At 45.8% G+C, this 23,297-nt stretch overlaps 20 non-coding genes across 20 annotated transcripts; 9 read left to right on the top strand and 11 right to left on the bottom strand.

The window, feature by feature from the left end:
• Positions 1-785: 785 nt before the first annotated feature.
• Positions 786-867, bottom strand: trnal-aag (transfer RNA leucine (anticodon AAG)). The gene has a single exon. It is a non-coding gene; the product is annotated as a tRNA-Leu (tRNA).
• A 139-nt stretch (positions 868-1,006) lies between these two features.
• Positions 1,007-1,078, top strand: trnad-guc (transfer RNA aspartic acid (anticodon GUC)). The gene has a single exon. It is a non-coding gene; the product is annotated as a tRNA-Asp (tRNA).
• A 2,640-nt stretch (positions 1,079-3,718) lies between these two features.
• On the bottom strand, positions 3,719-3,790 carry trnae-uuc (transfer RNA glutamic acid (anticodon UUC)). The gene has a single exon. It is a non-coding gene; the product is annotated as a tRNA-Glu (tRNA).
• Positions 3,791-4,097: 307 nt separating this feature from the next.
• trnal-aag (transfer RNA leucine (anticodon AAG)) lies at positions 4,098-4,179 on the bottom strand. The gene has a single exon. It is a non-coding gene; the product is annotated as a tRNA-Leu (tRNA).
• A 139-nt stretch (positions 4,180-4,318) lies between these two features.
• On the top strand, positions 4,319-4,390 carry trnad-guc (transfer RNA aspartic acid (anticodon GUC)). Its single transcript has one exon. It is a non-coding gene; the product is annotated as a tRNA-Asp (tRNA).
• Positions 4,391-4,680: 290 nt separating this feature from the next.
• trnal-aag (transfer RNA leucine (anticodon AAG)) lies at positions 4,681-4,762 on the bottom strand. Its single transcript has one exon. It is a non-coding gene; the product is annotated as a tRNA-Leu (tRNA).
• A 131-nt stretch (positions 4,763-4,893) lies between these two features.
• trnad-guc (transfer RNA aspartic acid (anticodon GUC)) lies at positions 4,894-4,965 on the top strand. The gene has a single exon. It is a non-coding gene; the product is annotated as a tRNA-Asp (tRNA).
• Positions 4,966-6,902: 1,937 nt separating this feature from the next.
• Positions 6,903-6,984, bottom strand: trnal-aag (transfer RNA leucine (anticodon AAG)). Its single transcript has one exon. It is a non-coding gene; the product is annotated as a tRNA-Leu (tRNA).
• Positions 6,985-7,123: 139 nt separating this feature from the next.
• Positions 7,124-7,195, top strand: trnad-guc (transfer RNA aspartic acid (anticodon GUC)). The gene has a single exon. It is a non-coding gene; the product is annotated as a tRNA-Asp (tRNA).
• Positions 7,196-7,485: 290 nt separating this feature from the next.
• trnal-aag (transfer RNA leucine (anticodon AAG)) lies at positions 7,486-7,567 on the bottom strand. The gene has a single exon. It is a non-coding gene; the product is annotated as a tRNA-Leu (tRNA).
• A 139-nt stretch (positions 7,568-7,706) lies between these two features.
• On the top strand, positions 7,707-7,778 carry trnad-guc (transfer RNA aspartic acid (anticodon GUC)). The gene has a single exon. It is a non-coding gene; the product is annotated as a tRNA-Asp (tRNA).
• A 1,936-nt stretch (positions 7,779-9,714) lies between these two features.
• On the bottom strand, positions 9,715-9,796 carry trnal-aag (transfer RNA leucine (anticodon AAG)). The gene has a single exon. It is a non-coding gene; the product is annotated as a tRNA-Leu (tRNA).
• Positions 9,797-11,993: 2,197 nt separating this feature from the next.
• On the bottom strand, positions 11,994-12,075 carry trnal-aag (transfer RNA leucine (anticodon AAG)). The gene has a single exon. It is a non-coding gene; the product is annotated as a tRNA-Leu (tRNA).
• Positions 12,076-12,214: 139 nt separating this feature from the next.
• Positions 12,215-12,286, top strand: trnad-guc (transfer RNA aspartic acid (anticodon GUC)). Its single transcript has one exon. It is a non-coding gene; the product is annotated as a tRNA-Asp (tRNA).
• Positions 12,287-12,576: 290 nt separating this feature from the next.
• trnal-aag (transfer RNA leucine (anticodon AAG)) lies at positions 12,577-12,658 on the bottom strand. Its single transcript has one exon. It is a non-coding gene; the product is annotated as a tRNA-Leu (tRNA).
• A 139-nt stretch (positions 12,659-12,797) lies between these two features.
• On the top strand, positions 12,798-12,869 carry trnad-guc (transfer RNA aspartic acid (anticodon GUC)). Its single transcript has one exon. It is a non-coding gene; the product is annotated as a tRNA-Asp (tRNA).
• Positions 12,870-14,805: 1,936 nt separating this feature from the next.
• trnal-aag (transfer RNA leucine (anticodon AAG)) lies at positions 14,806-14,887 on the bottom strand. The gene has a single exon. It is a non-coding gene; the product is annotated as a tRNA-Leu (tRNA).
• A 1,578-nt stretch (positions 14,888-16,465) lies between these two features.
• Positions 16,466-16,547, bottom strand: trnal-aag (transfer RNA leucine (anticodon AAG)). The gene has a single exon. It is a non-coding gene; the product is annotated as a tRNA-Leu (tRNA).
• A 139-nt stretch (positions 16,548-16,686) lies between these two features.
• On the top strand, positions 16,687-16,758 carry trnad-guc (transfer RNA aspartic acid (anticodon GUC)). Its single transcript has one exon. It is a non-coding gene; the product is annotated as a tRNA-Asp (tRNA).
• Positions 16,759-20,757: 3,999 nt separating this feature from the next.
• Positions 20,758-20,829, top strand: trnad-guc (transfer RNA aspartic acid (anticodon GUC)). The gene has a single exon. It is a non-coding gene; the product is annotated as a tRNA-Asp (tRNA).
• Positions 20,830-23,297: the final 2,468 nt, after the last annotated feature.

The following is a 23,297-nucleotide window of genomic DNA, read 5'->3' as shown; positions in this document are numbered from 1 at the left end:
GGTTCGATTTCCTGACGGGGAGATCGTTCAGTTGTCTCTTATTTTCATCAGTTATTATCTTGTTGAAATTGGAGATGTGGCCACAGTATCCCTCCCTCAATGTTGTGATGTGTGGACTCGGCGTTAATGCACAGCCCTACAGAAATCAAACACAGTATTTTAATAATGTTTGTTGCACCCCTCGAAAATAGGATGCATAACAAGTCTTCAAAAAGGGAAAATTGTTTGTCGGAGTCAGTGTGTCAAATTAAAGGTTAGGGACGCAGCAGGTGACGAGCTTGACATAGCATCACAAAAATCAACCTTTCTAGAATTACAAAAGTCCTTAGGCTAAGCCCTGTATGGACTTGTTTACTACAACGCAACTAATCACCTACGAGCAAACGCTCGTAGGTTTTAACGGTATTTTACAGACCGGGAATCGAACCCAGGCCGGGGCGGTGAAAGCGCCGAATCCTAGCCACTAGACCACCAGGGAGCTGATCTTACCTCAGACACTTGTTTCCTGCATGGTTTCTTGACAAATAGGTGAAGCACCCATTGCATTCGTGTACCATGTCAGAAATGCGAATTGTATTCTTTGAACCAGGGGAACTCTTATGTAAAGGTAAGTGATAAACACTACACAATGGAAAGTGCTGCATGAATTTGGACTTGGACGTTGAAACATTATACAAGTCTAACAAGAGGAAACAGATTTTCTTTCCTCATGTCTTCTATTGTCTTCTTGGCCCAGGGTCTTATCGCCTAACTCAGGGAAGATACAAGTGTGCTACCAACAAAAATGGCAGTGGTGGGATTTGAACCCACGCCTCCTGAGAGACTGGAGCCTTAATCCAGCGCCTTAGACCGCTCGGCCACACTACCCTGTATGAGTGCTTTTAACGGATCAATTTGTTGGCATTACGTGATGGCAGAAAGATGAAATCGCAATGCTTTGGTTGTGGCATGACAGGCAAAACCCACAAACATTGGCTTGACCCTTCGAAAAGGTAGTGTGGAGTAGTCCTCGTTAGTATAGTGGACAGTATCTCCGCCTGTCACGCGGAAGACCAGGGTTCGATTCCCTGACGGGGAGATGGTTCAGGTGTCTCTTATTTTCATCAGTTATTATCTTGTTCAAATTGGAGAAGTGACCACGGTATCCCTCCCTCAATGTTGTGATGTGTGGACTCGGCGTTAATGCACAGCCCTACAGAAATCAAACACAGTATTTTAATAATGTTTGTTGCACCCCTCAAAATTAGGATGCATATCAAGTCTTCAAAAAGGGAAAATTGTTTGTCAGCGTCAGTGTGTCAAATTAAAGGTTAGGGACGCAGCAGGTGACGAGCTCGACATAGCATCACAAAAATCAACCTTTGTAGAATTAGAAAGGTCCTTAGGCCAAGCACTGTATGGTCTTATTTACTACAACACAACTAATTACCTGCGAGCAAACGCTCGTAGGGTTGAACAGTTTTTCCCTGACCGGGAATCGAACCCGGACTGCGGCGGTGAAAGCTCCGAATCGTATCCACTAGACCACCAGGGAGCTGATCTTACCTCAGACACCTGTTTCCTGCATGGTTTCTTGACAAATAGGTGAAGCACCCATTGCATTCGTGTACCATGTCAGGAATGCGAATTGTATTCTTTGAACCGGGTGAACTTTCGTGTGAAGTGAAGTGATAAACACTACACAATGGAAAGTGCTGCATGAATTTGGACTTGGACGTTGAAACATTATACAAGTCTAACAAGAGCAAACAGACTTTCCTTCCTCATGTCTTCCTTGAACCCACGCCTCCCGAGATACTCGAGCCTTAATCCAGCGCCTTAGACCGCTCGGCCACACTACCCTGTACAAGTGCTTTTAACGGATCAATTTGTCGGAATTATGAGATGGTAGAAAGATGAAATCGCAATGCTTTGATTGTCGAAAAGCAGGCAAAAGCCACGAACATTGGCTTGTCCCTTGGAAAGGGCTGTGCAAAGCAGTCCGCGTTAGTATAGTGGACAGTATCTCCGCCTGTCACGTGGAAGACCAGGGTTCGATTCCTTGACGGGGATATGGTTCAGGTGTCTCTTATTTTCATCGGTTATTATCAGTGTTGGGTTAGTTACTGAAAACCAGTAACTAGTTACAGTTACTAGTTACTTTATTTAAAAAGTAACTCAGTTACTTAAACCAAAAAGTAATGCGTTACTGTGAAAAGTAACTATTTAGTTACTTATATATTTTTATTTTATTTTTTTAAGGCCCCATTTAATGCCCTTTTAGCCTTTATTTTAGAACTGTTATTGCACTGGAGAATAATACAATCTGTTGATCAACTTGACATGCATTTGCATCACTGAACTCTGCTAAGCAATGTGGTCTACATACAACACACAAAGACAAAGATATGTTTTAAAGGGCCAATTTGTTTCAGACCAGAACAAATTGACAAAACTATTTTAAATAGCTGCAACTTAACATACATAAGTAACAAACAGCATAATAACAACATAGCTGTAAAACAAGAAAGGCACACACTACATACATAAAGCCTAACCAGGCGTTTTCTCAAGGAATTCTGAAATAAAATCATGTCTGAAGCCCAGAACAGTCTACACATTTCCCCACTTAGTTTAGAGAAAAGGAAATATTAGCCTGGCCCACTAGTATCCCTCTTTAGGTTTGTGAACTTTATAGTCTAAACATTTAGAGTGATGTGATAATCAAACACTCTAAAAGTTTAAAATGAAAGAGTATATAAGAGAATTGACAGAGTGTGTGTACCTTCAGTGTGCAGTGCCTCATTAAAATCCAGCCGCGGCTGTTGGAGGTGAAGTGTGTGTCTCTTTACTAGCTTCGTCGAAGCATGTTGTTTTTGTCGCTGTTTCAGCATATTTGAAACTTACATTCAACTAAAATGTTCTTTTCTTTGTGGTCGATAAAAGAAACGTACTGAAAATATCTCCATTTTAAGAAACTCGGCTTCGGGGTTCGCCATGACGTCTTGATAGTAGACACAGACACGCCCCCTCCCACACACACACACTCACACCCACACACACACCCACACACACACAGCGCGCGGCGCGACTCTTTTTTGTCGCCTCTTCAGCAGCGCTGCAACACTCAGATCTTCTCAGTTTCTAGCCAATACTACATAAAAAATAACGCAAAATAACGCAGTAATGCATCATGTAGTAACGGTAACGGAGTTACTGAATATAAAAAATAACGCGTTAGATAACTAGTTACCGCCGATAGTAACGGCGTTACAGTAACGCGTTACTTTGTAACGCGTGGACAGTATCTCCGCCTGTCACGCGGAAGACCAGGGTTTGATTCCCTGACGGAGAGATGGTTCAGGTGTCTCTTATTTTCATCATTTATTATCTTGTTCAAATTGGAGAAGTGACCACAGTATCCCTCCCTCAATGTTGTGATGTGTGGACTCGACGTTAATGCACAGCCCTACAGAAATCAAACACAGTATTTTAATAATGTTTGTTGCACCCCTCGAAATTAGGATGCATAACAAGTCTTCAAAAAGGGAAAATTGTTTGTCAGAGTCAGTGTGTCAAATTAAAGGTTAGGGACGCAGCAGGTGACGAGCTCGACATAACATCACAAAAATCAACCTTTGTAGAATTAGAAAAGCCCTTTGGCCAAGCCTTGTATGGTCTTACTTACTACAACACAACTAATTACCTACGAGCGTTTTCTCGTAGGGTTAAACGGTTTTTCCCTGACCGGGAATCGAACCCGGGCCGCGGCGGTGAAAGCGCCGAATCCTAGCCACTAGACCACCAGGGAGCTGATCTTACCTCAGACACTTGTTTCCTGCATGGTTTATTGACAAATAGGTGAAGCACCCATTGCATTCGTGTACCATGTCAGAAATGCGATTTGTATTCTTTGAACCAGGGGAACTTTCGTGTGAAGTGAAGTGATAAACACTACACAATGGAAAGTGCTGCATGAATTTGGACTTGGACGTTGAAACATTATACAAGTCTAACAAGAGCAAACAGACTTTCCTTCCTTGTGTCTTCTGTTGTCTTTTTGGCCCAGGATCTTAACGCCTCAGTCAGGGAAGATACAAGTGTGCTACCAACAAAAATGGCAGTGGTGGGATTTGAACCCACGCCTCCCAAGAGACTGGAGCCTTAAACCAGCGCCTTAGACCACTCGGCCACACTACCCTGAATGAGTGTTTTTAGCTGATCAGTTTGTCGGCATTATGAGATGGCAGAAAGATGAAATCGCAATGCTTTGGTTGTCGCATGGCAGGCAAAAGCCACAAACGTTGGCTTGTCCCTTGGAAAGTGCTGGGCAAAGCAGTCCTCTTTAGTATAGTGGACAGTATCTCCGCCTGTCACGCGGAAGACCAGGGTTCGATTCCCTGATGGGGAGATGGTTCAAGTGTCTCTTATTTTCATCAGTTATTATCTTGTTGAAATTGGAGAAGTGACCACAGTATCCCTCCCTCAATATTGTATTCTTTGAACCGGGTGAACTTTCGTGTGAAGTGAAGTGATAAACACTACACAATGGAAAGTGCTGCATGAATTTGGACTTGGACGTTGAAACATTATACAACTCTAACAAGAGCAGACTTTCTTTCCTCATGTCTTCTATTGTCTTCTTGGCCCAGGGTCTTATCGCCTCAGTCAGGGAAGATACAAGTGTGCTACCAACAAAAATGGCAGTGGTGGGATTTGAACCCACGCCTCCCGAGAGACTGGAGCCTTAATCCAGCGCCTTAGACCGCTCGGCCACACTACCCTACTACACTACTATCAATTTGATGGCATTATGAGATGGCAGAAAGATGAAATCGCAATGCTTTGGTTGTGGCATGACAGGCAAAAGCTATGAACATTGGCTTGTCCCTTCGAAAAGGCTGTGTTGAGCAGTCCTCGTTAGTATAGTGGACAGTATCTCCGCCTGTCACGCGGAAGACCAGGGTTCGATTCCCTGACGGGGAGATGGTTCAGGTGTCTCTTACTTTCATCAGTTATTATCTTGTTCAAATTGGAGAAGTGACCACGGTATCCCTCCCTCAATGTTGTGATGTGTGGACTTGGCGTTAATGCACAGCCCTACAGAAATCAGACACAGTTTTTTACAAACGTTTGTTGCAACCCTCGAATTTAGGATGCATAACAAGTCTTCAAAAAGGGAAAATTCGTTAGGCCAAGCCCTGTATGGTCTTATTTACTACAACGCAACTAATCACCTATGAGCAATTCCTGACAACAGTTTAATTACAGTCTTCCACCTCAAGAACACATATACCAATGGTTAGCCTAAAGTCAGTTGGTACAGAAAACAGCTTCAATACAACCACAGACAGTCTATCTTGGTCACCTTCAAATATCATTTTGAGAGGAGTTAAAGCTAAGGTTGGAGTTGGGAACAGCATCCTAAAAAACTGGCCGATACCAGCTGCGGAACAGATTCTGCCACTATCCGAGAAACTGAACTCGCCTTATGATTCAATCAAAAGTGCTTCATGTCATGTTGCAGTCAAGTTGCCGAAATCGACCCTGTCCTAAACACTGTCTGCAAGGCTTTAACTGGATGATTGAAATCTATTAGAACCGACAATCTCTATCTGCTGTCAGGCATTGATCCTTCCTATATCAGACGTCAGAAGAAAAGCTCAAACAAGAAACAGACCCTCGTCTCGCTCTGTTTGACGAAGAACCAGCAAAGAAGAGATTAAAATCAAGGCAAAACTTCCTACATTCAGTATAAGCCTTGATTGACTGCCATCACAGCAACAGGTTGGCCCTCTGCTCTAGCCGCCGGGAGAAAGCCTCACACAAATCCTCTCTCTGCCTAAGCAAATTTATTCTGCCCGGCTCCAGAGAAGTGTGGCCTTTTTGTTCCTGGCCTTGGCCTAAATCGCCCAAGATCTGAGAAAATAATCGTTGCAAGGTATCCATGAACAAAAGAGGCTATGAGGATAGTTCTACAGCATGTTAGTGGGGAGGAGTGCAGACGATGAGTCATTTGTTAGTCTGCTCTCTCCTGCCTGTGCAATGCAACCAACAAAATCTGGAAGCTGTCAGTGACTAGGCTGGTTGTGTGTGGAGCGCCGGACCCTAGCCATTAGAATACCTGGGAGCTGATCTACCTCAGACGGGGAGATGGTTCAGGTGTCTCTTATTTTCATCAGTTATTATCTTGTTCAAATTGGAGAAGTGACCACAGTATCCCTCCCTCATTGTTGTGATGTATGGACTCGGCGTTAATGCACAGCCCTACAGAAATCAAACACAGTATTTTAATAATGTTTGTTGCTCCCAACCTCGAAATTAGGATGCATAACAAGTCTTCAAAAAGGGAAAATTGTTTGTCAGAGTCAGTGTGTCAAATTAAAGGTTAGGGGCGCAGCAGGCGAGGAGCTCGACATAGTATCACAAAAATCAACCTTTGTAGAATTACAAAAGTCCTTAGGCCAAGCCCTGTATGCACTTGTTTATTACAAAGCAACTAATCACCGACAAACAAACACTCGTAGGTTTTAACAGTTTTTTCTAACCGGGAATCGAACCCGGGCCGTGGCGGTGAAAGCACTGAATGCTATCCACTAGACCAGACCACCAGGGAGCTGATGTTACCTCAGACACTTGTTTCCTGCAGGGTTTCTTGACAAATAGGTGAAGCACCCATTGCATTCGTGTACCATGTCAGAAATGCGAATTGTATTCTTTGAACCGGGGGAACTTTCGTGTGAAGTGAAGTGATAAACACTACACAATGGAAAGTGCTGCATGAATTTGGACTTGGACGTTGAAACATTATACAAGTCTAACAAGAGGAAACAGACTTTCCTTCCTCGTGTCTTCTATTGTCTTTTTGGCCCAGGATCTTAACACCTCAGTCAGGGAAGATACAAGTGTGCTACCAACAAAAATGGCAGTGGTGGGATTTGAACCCACGCCTCCCGAGAGACTGGAGCCTTAATCCAGCGCCTTAGACCGCTCGGCCACACTACCCTGAATGACTGTTTTTAGCTGATCAGTTTGTCGGCATTATGAGATGGCAGAAAGATGAAATCGCAATGCTTTGGTTGTCGCATGGCAGGCAAAAGCCACAAACGTTGGCTTGTCCCTTGGAAAGTGCTGGGCAAAGCAGTCCTCGTTAGTATAGTGGACAGTATCTCCGCCTGTCACGCGGAAGACCAGGGTTCGATTCCCTGATGGGGAGATGGTTCAGGTGTCTCTTATTTTCATCAGTTATTATCTTGTTGAAATTGGAGAAGTGACCACAGTATCCCTCCCTCAATATTGTATTCTTTGAACCGGGTGAACTTTCGTGTGAAGTGAAGTGATAAACACTACACAATGGAAAGTGCTGCATGAATTTGGACTTGGACGTTGAAACATTATACAACTCTAACAAGAGCAGACTTTCTTTCCTCATGTCTTCTATTGTCTTCTTGGCCCAGGGTCTTATCGCCTCAGTCAGGGAAGATACAAGTGTGCTCCCAACAAAAATGGCAGTGGTGGGATTTGAACCCACGCCTCCCGAGAGACTGGAGCCTTAATCCAGCGCCTTAGACCGCTCGGCCACACTACCCTGAATGAGTGCTTATAACAGATCAATTTGATGGCATTATGTGATGGCAGAAAGATGAAATCGCAATGCTTTGGTTGTGGCATGACAGGCAAAAGCTATGAACATTGGCTTGTCCTTTCGAAAAGGCTGTGTTGAGCAGTCCTCGTTAGTATAGTGGACAGTATCTCCGCCTGTCACGCGGAAGACCAGGGTTCGATTCCCTGACGAGGAGATGGTTCAGGTGTCTCTTATTTTCATCAGTTATTATCTTGTTCAAATTGGAGAAGTGACCACGGTATCCCTCCCTCAATGTTGTGATGTGTGGACTTGGCGTTAATGCACAGCCCTACAGAAATCAGACACAGTTTTTTACAAACGTTTGTTGCAACCCTCGAATTTAGGATGCATAACAAGTCTTCAAAAAGGGAAAATTCGTTAGGCCAAGCCCTGTATGGTCTTATTTACTACAACGCAACTAATCACCTATGAGCAATTCCTGACAACAGTTTAATTACAGTCTTCCACCTCAAGAACACATATACCAATGGTTAGCCTAAAGTCAGTTGGTACAGAAAACAGCTTCAATACAACCACAGACAGTCTATCTTGGTCACCTTCAAATATCATTTTGAGAGGGTTAAAGCTAAGGTTGGAGTTGGGAACAGCATCCTAAAAAACTGGCCGATACCAGCTGCGGAACAGATTCTGCCACTATCCGAGAAACTGAACTCGCCTTATGATTCAATCAAAAGTGCTTCATGTCATGTTGCAGTCAAGTTGCCAAAATCGACCCTGTCCTAAACACTGTCTGCAAGGCTTTAACTGGATGATTGAAATCTATTAGAACCGACAATCTCTATCTGCTGTCAGGCATTGATCCTTCCTATATCAGACGTCAGAAGAAAAGCTCAAACAAGAAACAGACCCTCGTCTCGCTCTGTTTGACGAAGAACCAGCAAAGAAGAGATTAAAATCAAGGCAAAACTTCCTACATTCAGTATAAGCCTCGATTGACTGCCATCACAGCAACAGGTTGGCCCTCTACTCTAGCCGCCGGGAGAAAGCCTCACACAAATCCTCTCTCTGCCTAAGCAAATTTATTCTGCCCGGCTCCAGAGAAGTGTGGCCTTTTTGGTCCTGGCCTTGGCCTAAATCGCCCAAGATCTGAGAAAATAATCGTTGCAAGGTATCCATGAACAAAAGAGGCTATGAGGATAGTTCTACAGCATGTTAGTGGGGAGGAGTGCAGACGATGAGTCATTTGTTAGTCTGCTCTCTCCTGCCTGTGCAATGCAACCAACAAAATCTGGAAGCTGTCAGTGACTAGGCTGGTTGTGTGTGGAGCGCCGGACCCTAGCCATTAGAATACCTGGGAGCTGATCTACCTCAGACGGGGAGATGGTTCAGGTGTCTCTTATTTTCATCAGTTATTATCTTGTTCAAATTGGAGAAGTGACCACAGTATCCCTCCCTCATTGTTGTGATGTATGGACTCGGCGTTAATGCACAGCCCTACAGAAATCAAACACAGTATTTTAATAATGTTTGTTGCTCCCCCCCTCGAAATTAGGATGCATAACAAGTCTTCAAAAAGGGAAAATTGTTTGTCAGAGTCAGTGTGTCAAATTAAAGGTTAGGGGCGCAGCAGGCGAGGAGCTCGACATAGTATCACAAAAATCAACCTTTGTAGAATTACAAAAGTCCTTAGGCCAAGCACTGTATGCACTTGTTTATTACAAAGCAACTAATCACCGACAAACAAACACTCGTAGATTTTAACAGTTTTTTCTGACCGGGAATCGAACCCGGGCCACGGCGGTGAAAGTACTGAATCCTATCCACTAGACCAGACCACCAGGGACCTGATGTTACCTCAGACACTTGTTTCCTGCAGGGTTTCTTGACAAATAGGTGAAGCACCCATTGCATTCGTGTACCATGTCAGAAATGCGAATTGTATTCTTTGAACCAGAGGAACTCTTATGTGAAGTGAAGTGATAAACACTACACAATGGAAAGTGCTACATGAATTTGGACTTGTACATTGAAACATTATACAAGTCTAACAAGAGCAAACAGACTTTCCTTCCTCATGTCTTCTATTGTCTTCTTGGCCCAGGGTCTTATCGCCTCACTCAGGGGAGATACAAGTGTGCTACCAACAAAAACCGCAGTGGTGGGATTTGAACCCACGCTTCCCGAGAGACTGGAGCCTTAATCCAGCGCCTTAGACCGCTCGGCCACACTACCTTGTACAAGTGCTTTTAACGGATCAATTTGTCGGAATTATGAGATGGCAGAAAGATGAAATCGCAATGCTTTGGTTGTGGCATGGCAGGCAAAAGCCACGAACGTTGGCTTGTCCCTTGGAAAGGGCTGTGCAAAGCAGTCCTCGTTAGTATAGTGGACAGATGGTTCAGGTGGCTCTTATTTTCATCAGTTATTATCTTGTTCAAATTGGAGAAGTGACCACAGTATCCCTCCCTCAATGTTATGATGTGTGGACTCGGCGTTAATGCACAGCCCTACAGAAATCAAACACAGTATTTTAATAATGTTTGTTGCACCCCTCGAAATTAGGATGCATAACAAATCTTCAAAAAGGAAAAATTGTTTGTCAAAGTCAGTGTGTCAAATTAAAGGTTAGGGACGCAGCAGGTGACGAGCTCGACATAGTATCACAAAAATCAACCTTTGTAGAATTAGAAAAGTCCTTAGGCCAAGCCCTGTATGGACTTGTTTACTACAACGCAACTAATCACCTACGAGCAAACCCTGAAAACAGTTTAATTACAGCCTTCCACCTCAAGAACACATATACCAATGGTTAGCTTGAAGTCCGTTGGTACAGAAAACAGCTTCAATACAACCACAGACAGTCTATCTTGGTCAACTTCAAATATCATATTGAGAGGGTTAAAGCTAAGGTTGGAGTTGGGAACAGCATCCTAAAAAACTGGCCGATACCAGCTGCGGAACAGATTCTGCCACTATCCGAGAAACTGAACTCGCCTTATGATTCAATCAAAAGTGCTTCATGTCATGTTGCAGTCAAGTTGCCGAAATCGACCCTGTCCTAAACACTGTCTGCAAGGCTTTAACTGGATGATTGAAATCTATTAGAACCGACAATCTCTATCTGCTGTCAGGCATTGATCCTTCCTATATCAGACGTCAGAAGAAAAGCTCAAACAAGAAACAGACCCTCGTCTCGCTCTGTTTGACGAAGAACCAGCAAAGAAGAGATTAAAATCAAGGCAAAACTTCCTACATTCAGTATAAGCCTTGATTGACTGCCATCACAGCAACAGGTTGGCCCTCTGCTCTAGCCGCCGGGAGAAAGCCTCACACAAATCCTCTCTCTGCCTAAGCAAATTTATTCTGCCCGGCTCCAGAGAAGTGTGGCCTTTTTGTTCCTGGCCTTGGCCTAAATCGCCCAAGATCTGAGAAAATAATCGTTGCAAGGTATCCATGAACAAAAGAGGCTATGAGGATAGTTCTACAGCATGTTAGTGGGGAGGAGTGCAGACGATGAGTCATTTGTTAGTCTGCTCTCTCCTGCCTGTGCAATGCAACCAACAAAATCTGGAAGCTGTCAGTGACTAGGCTGGTTGTGTGTGGAGCGCCGGACCCTAGCCATTAGAATACCTGGGAGCTGATCTACCTCAGACGGGGAGATGGTTCAGGTGTCTCTTATTTTCATCAGTTATTATCTTGTTCAAATTGGAGAAGTGACCACAGTATCCCTCCCTCATTGTTGTGATGTATGGACTCGGCGTTAATGCACAGCCCTACAGAAATCAAACACAGTATTTTAATAATGTTTGTTGCTCCCAACCTCGAAATTAGGATGCATAACAAGTCTTCAAAAAGGGAAAATTGTTTGTCAGAGTCAGTGTGTCAAATTAAAGGTTAGGGGCGCAGCAGGCGAGGAGCTCGACATAGTATCACAAAAATCAACCTTTGTAGAATTACAAAAGTCCTTAGGCCAAGCCCTGTATGCACTTGTTTATTACAAAGCAACTAATCACCGACAAACAAACACTCGTAGGTTTTAACAGTTTTTTCTAACCGGGAATCGAACCCGGGCCGTGGCGGTGAAAGCACTGAATGCTATCCACTAGACCAGACCACCAGGGAGCTGATGTTACCTCAGACACTTGTTTCCTGCAGGGTTTCTTGACAAATAGGTGAAGCACCCATTGCATTCGTGTACCATGTCAGAAATGCGAATTGTATTCTTTGAACCGGGGGAACTTTCGTGTGAAGTGAAGTGATAAACACTACACAATGGAAAGTGCTGCATGAATTTGGACTTGGACGTTGAAACATTATACAAGTCTAACAAGAGGAAACAGACTTTCCTTCCTCGTGTCTTCTATTGTCTTTTTGGCCCAGGATCTTAACACCTCAGTCAGGGAAGATACAAGTGTGCTACCAACAAAAATGGCAGTGGTGGGATTTGAACCCACGCCTCCCGAGAGACTGGAGCCTTAATCCAGCGCCTTAGACCGCTCGGCCACACTACCCTGAATGACTGTTTTTAGCTGATCAGTTTGTCGGCATTATGAGATGGCAGAAAGATGAAATCGCAATGCTTTGGTTGTCGCATGGCAGGCAAAAGCCACAAACGTTGGCTTGTCCCTTGGAAAGTGCTGGGCAAAGCAGTCCTCGTTAGTATAGTGGACAGTATCTCCGCCTGTCACGCGGAAGACCAGGGTTCGATTCCCTGATGGGGAGATGGTTCAGGTGTCTCTTATTTTCATCAGTTATTATCTTGTTGAAATTGGAGAAGTGACCACAGTATCCCTCCCTCAATATTGTATTCTTTGAACCGGGTGAACTTTCGTGTGAAGTGAAGTGATAAACACTACACAATGGAAAGTGCTGCATGAATTTGGACTTGGATGTTGAAACATTATACAACTCTAACAAGAGCAGACTTTCTTTCCTCATGTCTTCTATTGTCTTCTTGGCCCAGGGTCTTATCGCCTCAGTCAGGGAAGATACAAGTGTGCTCCCAACAAAAATGGCAGTGGTGGGATTTGAACCCACGCCTCCCGAGAGACTGGAGCCTTAATCCAGCGCCTTAGACCACTCGGCCACACTACCCTGAATGAGTGCTTATAACAGATCAATTTGATGGCATTATGTGATGGCAGAAAGATGAAATCGCAATGCTTTGGTTGTGGCATGACAGGCAAAAGCTATGAACATTGGCTTGTCCTTTCGAAAAGGCTGTGTTGAGCAGTCCTCGTTAGTATAGTGGACAGTATCTCCGCCTGTCACGCGGAAGACCAGGGTTCGATTCCCTGACGAGGAGATGGTTCAGGTGTCTCTTATTTTCATCAGTTATTATCTTGTTCAAATTGGAGAAGTGACCACGGTATCCCTCCCTCAATGTTGTGATGTGTGGACTTGGCGTTAATGCACAGCCCTACAGAAATCAGACACAGTTTTTTACAAACGTTTGTTGCAACCCTCGAATTTAGGATGCATAACAAGTCTTCAAAAAGGGAAAATTCGTTAGGCCAAGCCCTGTATGGTCTTATTTACTACAACGCAACTAATCACCTATGAGCAATTCCTGACAACAGTTTAATTACAGTCTTCCACCTCAAGAACACATATACCAATGGTTAGCCTAAAGTCAGTTGGTACAGAAAACAGCTTCAATACAACCACAGACAGTCTATCTTGGTCACCTTCAAATATCATTTTGAGAGGGTTAAAGCTAAGGTTGGAGTTGGGAACAGCATCCTAAAAAACTGGCCGATACCAGCTGCGGAACAGATTCTGCCACTATCCAAGAAACTGAACTCGCCTTATGATTCAATCAAAAGTGCTTCATGTCATGTTGCAGTCAAGTTGCCAAAATCGACCCTGTCCTAAACACTGTCTGCAAGGCTTTAACTGGATGATTGAAATCTATTAGAACCGACAATCTCTATCTGCTGTCAGGCATTGATCCTTCCTATATCAGACGTCAGAAGAAAAGCTCAAACAAGAAACAGACCCTCGTCTCGCTCTGTTTGACGAAGAACCAGCAAAGAAGAGATTAAAATCAAGGCAAAACTTCCTACATTCAGTATAAGCCTCGATTGACTGCCATCACAGCAACAGGTTGGCCCTCTACTCTAGCCGCCGGGAGAAAGCCTCACACAAATCCTCTCTCTGCCTAAGCAAATTTATTCTGCCCGGCTCCAGAGAAGTGTGGCCTTTTTGGTCCTGGCCTTGGCCTAAATCGCCCAAGATCTGAGAAAATAATCGTTGCAAGGTATCCATGAACAAAAGAGGCTATGAGGATAGTTCTACAGCATGTTAGTGGGGAGGAGTGCAGACGATGAGTCATTTGTTAGTCTGCTCTCTCCTGCCTGTGCAATGCAACCAACAAAATCTGGAAGCTGTCAGTGACTAGGCTGGTTGTGTGTGGAGCGCCGGACCCTAGCCATTAGAATACCTGGGAGCTGATCTACCTCAGACGGGGAGATGGTTCAGGTGTCTCTTATTTTCATCAGTTATTATCTTGTTCAAATTGGAGAAGTGACCACAGTATCCCTCCCTCATTGTTGTGATGTATGGACTCGGCGTTAATGCACAGCCCTACAGAAATCAAACACAGTATTTTAATAATGTTTGTTGCTCCCCCCCTCGAAATTAGGATGCATAACAAGTCTTCAAAAAGGGAAAATTGTTTGTCAGAGTCAGTGTGTCAAATTAAAGGTTAGGGGCGCAGCAGGCGAGGAGCTCGACATAGTATCACAAAAATCAACCTTTGTAGAATTACAAAAGTCCTTAGGCCAAGCACTGTATGCACTTGTTTATTACAAAGCAACTAATCACCGACAAACAAACACTCGTAGATTTTAACAGTTTTTTCTGACCGGGAATCGAACCCGGGCCACGGCGGTGAAAGTACTGAATCCTATCCACTAGACCAGACCACCAGGGACCTGATGTTACCTCAGACACTTGTTTCCTGCAGGGTTTCTTGACAAATAGGTGAAGCACCCATTGCATTCGTGTACCATGTCAGAAATGCGAATTGTATTCTTTGAACCAGAGGAACTCTTATGTGAAGTGAAGTGATAAACACTACACAATGGAAAGTGCTACATGAATTTGGACTTGGACATTGAAACATTATACAAGTCTAACAAGAGCAAACAGACTTTCCTTCCTCATGTCTTCTATTGTCTTCTTGGCCCAGGGTCTTATCGCCTCACTCAGGGGAGATACAAGTGTGCTACCAACAAAAACCGCAGTGGTGGGATTTGAACCCACGCTTCCCGAGAGACTGGAGCCTTAATCCAGCGCCTTAGACCGCTCGGCCACACTACCTTGTACAAGTGCTTTTAACGGATCAATTTGTCGGAATTATGAGATGGCAGAAAGATGAAATCGCAATGCTTTGGTTGTGGCATGGCAGGCAAAAGCCACGAACGTTGGCTTGTCCCTTGGAAAGGGCTGTGCAAAGCAGTCCTCGTTAGTATAGTGGACAGATGGTTCAGGTGGCTCTTATTTTCATCAGTTATTATCTTGTTCAAATTGGAGAAGTGACCACAGTATCCCTCCCTCAATGTTATGATGTGTGGACTCGGCGTTAATGCACAGCCCTACAGAAATCAAACACAGTATTTTAATAATGTTTGTTGCACCCCTCGAAATTAGGATGCATAACAAATCTTCAAAAAGGAAAAATTGTTTGTCAAAGTCAGTGTGTCAAATTAAAGGTTAGGGACGCAGCAGGTGACGAGCTCGACATAGTATCACAAAAATCAACCTTTGTAGAATTAGAAAAGTCCTTAGGCCAAGCCCTGTATGGACTTGTTTACTACAACGCAACTAATCACCTATGAGCAAACCCTGACAACAGTTTAATTACAGCCTTCCACCTCAAGAACACATATACCAATGGTTAGCTTGAAGTCCGTTGGTACAGAAAACAGCTTCAATACAACCACAGACAGTCTATCTTGGTCAACTTCAAATATCATATTGAGAGGGTTAAAGCTAAGGTTGGAGTTGGGAACAGCATCCTAAAAAACTGGCCGATACCAGCTGGGGAACAGATTCTGCCACTATCCGAGAAACTGAACTTGCCTTATGATTCAATACAGCCAAAAGTGCTTCATGTCATGTTGCCGAAATCGACCCTGTCCTAAACACTGTTTGCAAGGCTTTAACCGGATGTTTGAAATCCATTGGAACCGACGGTGGAAGCGGCGAATCCTAGCCACTAGACCACCAGGGAGCTGATCTTACCTCAGACACTTGTCTCCTGCATGGTTTCTTGACAAATAGGTGAAGCACCCATTGCATTCGTGTACCATGTCAGAAATCCGAATTGTATTCTTTGAACCAGGGAATGTTCGTGTCTGAGGCGACAGTGAAGTGATAACCACTACATAATGGAAAGTGCTGCATGAATTTGGACTTGGACGTTGAAACATTATACAAGTCTAACAAGAGCAAACAGACTTTCCTTCCTCATGTCTTCTATTGTCTTCTTGGTGTAGTTCGTGTTGATGTTAAGGTTGTTGTTTCTACACAATGTCACCAGACAGGCCGACTTCCTCCTGCAAGTGGCTCCGTGCCGGCCAGTGAGACATCCTATTACTGCGGTGTGATCCAAATACAGAAACAGATAAAAGTGGCCAGAATGTCTTAAGTAGGGGCGGAGATCTTCAAACGACATGTTGATAAACATACACGCACGTCCAAAGTTTAGCTTTACCGGAGACTGCTGCGGGGCCTTAAAACTGTGTTGGTTGTGCTTTTATTATTGCATACCTGGCGTGGAAAACTCCAAACCCAACTTGTTTGCCCTATTTTTGCAAACTTTCCAAAGCTTTCCAAATTAGGCCCAGGGTCTTATCGCCTCAGTCAGGGAAGATAGAAGTGCGTTACCAGCAAAAATGGCAGTGGTGGGATTTGAATCCACGCCTCCCGAGAGACTGGAGCCTTAATCCAGTGCCTTAGACCGCTCGGCCACACTACCCTGTACAAGTGCTTTTAACGGATCATTTTGTCGGAATTATGAGATGGCAGAAAGATGAAATCGTATTGCTTTGGTTGTGGCATGGCAGGCAAAAGCCACGAACATTGGCTTGTCCCTTGGAAAGGGCTGTGCAAAGCAGTCCTCGTTAGTATAGTGGACAGTATCTCCGCCTGTCACGCGGAAGACCAGGGTTCGATTCCCTGACGGGGAGACGGTTCAGGTGTGTCTTATTTTCATCAGTTATTATCTTGTTCAACTTGGGAGAGGAGAGGACTTGTGAGCTGGGCGGAAGCCAAGGGCAGGGCACCTGGCAGTCCGATCCTCGGCTACATAAGCTGGCTCTTGGAACGTGGAACGTCACTTCGCTGGTGGGGAAGGAGCCTGAGCTAGTACGTGAGGTGGAGAAGTTCCGGCTAGATATAGTCGGACTCACTTCGACGCACAGCAAGGGCTCTGGAACCACTTCTCTTGAGAGGGGCTGGACTCTCTTCCACTCTGGCGTTGCCGGCAGTGAGAGGCGACGGGCTGGGGTGGCAATTCTTGTTGCCCCTCGGCTCAAAGCCTGCACGTTGGAATTCAACCCGGTGGACGAGAGGGTAGCTTCCCTCCGCCTTCAGGTGGGGGGACGGGTCCTGACTGTTGTTTGCGTTTACGCGCCAAACGGCAGCTCAGAGTACCCACCCTTTTGGGATTCACTCGAGGGAGTACTGGAGAGTGCTCCCCCGGGTGATTCCCTCGTTCTACTGGGGGACTTCAACGCTCATGTTGGCAGCGACAGTGAAACCTGGAGAGGTGTGATTGGGAAGAATGGCCGCCCGGATCTGAACCCGAGTGGTGTTCTGTTATTGGACTTTTGTGCTCTTCACAGATTGTCGATAACAAACACCATGTTCAAACATAAGGGTGTCCATATGTGCACTTGGCACCAGGACACCCTAGGCCGCAGTTCCATGATCGACTTTGTAGTTGTGTCATCGGATTTGCGGTCTCATGTTTTGGATACTCGGGTGAAGAGAGGGGCGGAGCTTTCTACCGATCACCACCTGGTGGTGAGTTGGCTGCGATGGTGGGGGAGGATGCCGGACAGACCTGGCAGGCCCAAACGCATTGTGAGGGTTTGCTGGGAACGCCTGGCAGAGTCTCCTGTCAGAGAGAGTTTCAATTCCCACCTCCGGAAGAACTTTGAACATGTCACGAGGGAGGTGCTGGACATTGAGTCCGAGTGGACAATGTTCCGTACCTCTATTGTCGAGGCGGCCGATTGGAGCTGTGGCCGCAAGGTAGTTGGTGCCTGTCGTGGCGGTAATCCTAGAACCCGTTGGTGGACGCCGGCGGTGAGGGATGCCGTCAGGCTGAAGAAGGAGTCCTATCGGGTTCTTTTGGCTCATGGGACTGCTGAGGCAGCAGACAGGTACCGACAGGCCAAGCGGTGTGCGGCTTCAGCGGTCGCGGAGGCAAAAACTCGGACATAGGAGGAGTTCGGGGAGGCCATGGAAAAAAACTTCCGGACGGCTTCGAAGCAATTCTGGACCACTATCCGCCGCCTCAGGAAGGGGAAGCAGTGCAGTGTCAACACCGTGTATGGTGGGGATGGTGCTCTGCTGACCTCGACTGCGGATGTTGTGGATCGGTGGAGGGAATACTTCGAAGACCTCCTCAATCCTACCAGCACGTCTTCCTATGAGGAAGCAGGGCCTGGGGAATCTGTGGTGGGCTTTCCTATTTCTGGGGCTGAGGTTGCCAAGGTAGTTAAAAAGCTCCTCGGTGGCAAGGCCCCGGGGGTGGATGAGATCCGCCCGAAGTTCCTTAAGGCTCTGGATGTTGTGGGGCTGTCTTGGTTGACAAGACTCTGCAATATCGCGTGGACATCGGGGGCGGTACCTCTGGATTGGCAGACTGGGGTGGTGGTTCCTCTCTTTAAGAAGGGGAACCGGAGGGTGTGTTCCAACTATCGTGGGATCACACTCCTCAGCCTTCCCGGTAAGGTCTATTCAGGTGTACTGGAGAGGAGGCTACGCCGGATAGTCGAACCTCGGATTCAGGAGGAACAGTGTGGTTTTCGTCCTGGTCGTGGAACTGTGGACCAGCTCTATACTCTCGGCAGGGTCCTTGAGGGTGTATGGGAGTTTGCCCAACCAGTCTACATGTGCTTTGTGGACTTGGAGAAGGCATTCGACCGTGTACCCCGGGAAGTCCTGTGGGGAGTGCTCAGAGAGTATGGGGTAACGGACTGTCTTATTGTGGCAGTTCGCTCCCTGTATAATCAGTGTCAGAGCTTGGTCCGCATTGCCGGCAGTAAGTCGGACACGTTTCCAGTGAGGGTTGGACTCCGCCAAGGCTGCCCTTTGTCACCGATTCTGTTCATAACCTTTATGGACAGAATTTCTAGGCGCAGTCAGGGCGTTGAGGGGATCTGGTTTGGTGGCTGCAGGATTAGGTCACTGCTATTTGCAGATGATGTGGTCCTGATGGCTTCCTCCGGCCAAGATCTTCAGCTCTCACTGGATCGGTTCGCAGCCGAGTGTGAAGCGACTGGGATGGGAATCAGCACCTCCAAGTCCGAGTCCATGGTTCTCTCCCGGAAAAGGGTGGAGTGCCATCTCCGGGTTGGGGAGGGGATCTTGCCCCAAGTGGAGGAGTTCAAGTACCTCGGAGTCTTGTTCACGAGTGGGGGAAGAGTGGATCGTGAGATCGACAGGCGGATCGGTGCGGCGTCTTCAGTAATGCGGACGCTGTATCGATCCGTTGTGGTGAAGAAGGAGCTGAGCCGGAAGGCAAAGCTCTCGATTTACCGGTCGATCTACGTTCCCATCCTCACCTATGGTCATGAGCTTTGGGTCATGACCGAAAAGACAAGATCACGGGTACAAGCGGCCGAAATGAGTTTCCTCCGCCGAGTGGCGGGGCTCTCCCTTAGAGATAGGGTGAGAAGCTCTGTCATTCGGGGGGAGCTCAAAGTAAAGCCGCTGCTCCTCCACATCGAGAGGAGCCAGATGAGGTGGTTCGGGCATCTGGTCAGGATGCCACCCGAACGCCTCCCTAGGAAGGTGTTTCGGGCACGTCCGACCGGTAGGAGGCCACGGGGAAGACCCAGGACACGCTGGGAAGACTATCTCTCCCGGCTGGCCTGGGAACGCCTCGGGATCCCCAAGGAGGAGCTGGACGAAGTGGCTGGGGTTTGGGAAGTCTGGGTTTCCCTGCTTAAGCTGCTGCCCCCACAACCCGACCTCGGATAAGTGGAAGAAGATGGATGGATGGATGGAACTTGGGAGAAGTGACCAAAGTATCCCTTCCTCAATGTTATGATGTGTGGACTCGGCGTTAATGCACAGCCCTACATAAATCAAAAACAGTATTTTAATAATGTTTGTTGCACCCCTCGAAAATACGATGCATAACAAGTCTTCAAAAAGGGAAAATTGTTTGTCGGAGTCAGTGTGTCAAATTAAAGGTTAGGGACGCAGCAGGTGACGAGCTTGACATAGCATCACAAAAATCAACCTTCCTAGAATTAGAAAAGTCCTTAGGCTAAGCCCTGTATGGACTTGTTTACTACAACACAACTAATCACCTACGAGCAAAAGCTCGTAGGTTTTAACGGTATTTCACTGACCGGGAATCGAACCCAGGCCGGGGCGGTGAAAGCGCCGAATCCTAGCCACTAGACCACCAGGGAACTGATCTTACCTCAGACACTTGTTTCCTGCATGGTTTCTTGACAAATAGGTGAAGCACCCATTGCATTCATGTACCATGTCAGAAATGCGAATTGTATTCTTTGAACCAGGGGAACTCTTATGTGAAGGTAAGTGATAAACACTACACAATGGAAAGTGCTGCATGAATTTGGACTTGGACGTTGAAACATTATATACATGTATGTCTAACAAGAGGAAACAGATTTTCTTTCCTCATGTCTTCTATTGTCTTCTTGGCCCAGGGTCTTATCGCCTAAGTCAGGGAAGAAACAAGTGTGCTACCAACAAAAATGGCAGTGGAGGGATTTGAACCCACAACTCCTGAGAGACTGGAGACTTAATCCAGCACCTTAGACCGCTCGGCCACACTACCCTGAATGTGTGCTTTTAACGGCTCAATTTGTTGGCATTACGTGATGGCAGAAAGATGAAATCGCAATGCTTTGGTTGTGGCATGACAGGCAAAACCCACGAACATTGGCTAAACCCTTCGAAAAGGCAGTGTGGAGTAGTCTTCGTTAGTATAGTGGACATTATCTCCGCCTGTCACGCGGAAGACCAGGGTTCGATTCCCTGACGGGGAGACGGTTCAGGTGTCTCTTATTTTCATCAGTTATTATCTTGTTCAAATTGGAGAAGTGACCACGGTATCCCTCCCTCAATGTTGTGATGTGTGGACTCGGCGTTAATGCACAGCCCTACAGAAATCGAACTCAGTATTTTAATAATGTTTGTTGCACCCCTCAAAATTAGGATGCATATCAAGTCTTCAAAAAGGGAAAATTGTGTGTCAGAGTCAGTGTGTCAAATTAAAGGTTAGGGACGCAGCAGGTGACGAGCTCGACATAGCATCACAAAAATCAACCTTTGTAGAATTAGAAAGGTCCTTTGGCCAAGCACTGTATGGTCTTATTTACTACAACACAACTAATTACCTGCAAGCAAATGCTCATAGGGTTGAACAGTTTTTCACTGACCGGGAATCGAACCCGGACCACTGCGGTGAAAGCACCAAATCCTAGCCACTAGACCACCAGGGAGCTGATCTTACCTCAGACACCTGTTTCCTGCATGGTTTCTTGACAAATAGGTGAAGCACCCATTGCATTCGTGTACCATGTCAGGAATGCGAATTGTATTCTTTGAACCGGGGGAACTTTCGTGTGAAGTTAAGTGATAAACACTACACAATGGAAAGTGCTGCATGAATTTGGACTTGGACGTTGAAACATTATACAAGTCTAACAAGAGCAAACAGACTTTCCTTCCTCATGTCTTCTATTGTCTTCTTGGCCCAGGGTCTTATCGCCTCAGTCAGGGAAGATACAAGTGTTCTACCAACAAAAATGGCAGTGGTGGGATCTGAACCCACACCTACCGAGAGACTGGAGCCTTAATCCAGCCTTTGACCCCTCGGCCACACTACCCTGAATGAGTGCTTTTAACGGATCAATTTGATGGCATTACGTGATGGCAGAAAGATGAAATCGCAATGCTTTGATTGTTGCATGACAGGCAAAAGCCACGAACATTGGCTTGTCCCTTTGAAAAGGCTGTGAGCTTTCCTCGTTAGTATAGTGGACAGTATCTCCGCCTGTCACGCGGAAGAACAGGGTTCGATTCCCTGACGGGGAGATGGTTCAGGTGTCTCTTATTTTCATCAGTTATCTTGTTGAAATTGGAGAAGTGACCACGGTATCCCTCCCTCAATGTTGTGATGTGTGGACTTGGCGTTAATGCACAGCCCTACAGAAATCAGACACAGTATTTTACAAACGTTTGTTGCAACCCTCGAAATTAGGATGCATAACAAGTCTTCAAAAAGGGAAAATTCAATAGGCCAAGCCCTGTATGGTCTTATTTACTACAACGCAACTAATCACCTATGAGCAATTCCTGACCACAGTTTAATTACAGTCTTCCACCTCAAGAACACATATACCAATGGTTAGCCTAAAGTCAGTTGGTACAGAAAACAGCTTCAATACAACCACAGACAGTCTATCTTGGTCACCTTCAAATATCATATTGAGAGGGTTAAAGCTAAGGTTGGAGTTGGGAACAGCATCCTAAAAAACTGGCCGATACCAGCTGGGGAACAGATTCTGCCACTATCCGAGAAACTGAACTCGCCTTATGATTCAATACAGCCAAAAGTGCTTCATGTCATGTTGCCGAGATCGACCCTGTCCTAAACACTGTTTGCAAGGCTTTAAACGGATGCTTGAAATCCATTGGAACTGACGGTGGAAGCGGCGAATCCTAGCCACTAGACTACCAGGGAGCTGATCTTACCTCAGACACTTGTCTCCTGCATGGTTTCTTGACAAATAGGTGAAGCACCCATTGCATTTGTGTACCATGTCAGAAATGCGAATTGTATTCTTTGAACCAGGGAATGTTCGTGTCTTAGGCGACAGTGAAGTGATAACCACTACATAATGGAAAGTGCTGCATGAATTTGGACTTGGACGTTGAAACATTATACAAGTCTAACAAGAGCAAACAGACTTTCTTTCCTCATGTCTTCTATTGTCTTCTTGGTGTAGTCCGTGTTGAGGTTAATGTTGTTGTTTCTACACAATGTCACCAGACAGGCCAACTCCCTCCTGCAAGTGGCTCCGTGTCGGCCAGTGAGACATCCTATTACTGCGGTGTGATCCAAATACAGAAACAGATAAAAGTGGCCAGAATGTCTTAAGTAGGGGCGGAGATCTTCAAACGACATGTTGATAAACATACACACACGTCCACCTTTTAGCTTTACCGGAGGCTGCTGCGGGGCCTTAAAACTGTGCTGGTTGTGTTTTTAATTATTGCATACCTGGCGTGGAGAAGTCCAAAGCCAACGTGTTTGCCTTATTTTTGCAAGCTTTCCAAAGCTTTTCCAAATTAGGCCTCAGTCAGGGAAGATACAAGTGTGTTACCAGCAAAAATGGCAGTGGTGTGATTTGAACCCACGCCTCCCGAGAGACTGGAGCCTTAATACAGCGCCTTAGACCGCTCGGCCACACTACCCTGTATACGTGTTTTTAACTGATCATTTTGTCGG

This window comes from Nerophis lumbriciformis, linkage group LG03 (genome assembly GCF_033978685.3).
Source record: "Nerophis lumbriciformis linkage group LG03, RoL_Nlum_v2.1, whole genome shotgun sequence".
Lineage (NCBI taxonomy): Eukaryota > Metazoa > Chordata > Actinopteri > Syngnathiformes > Syngnathidae > Nerophis > Nerophis lumbriciformis.
Note: the sequence above shows the minus strand (reverse complement) of the source record. Positions and strands in the feature narration are given on the sequence as shown.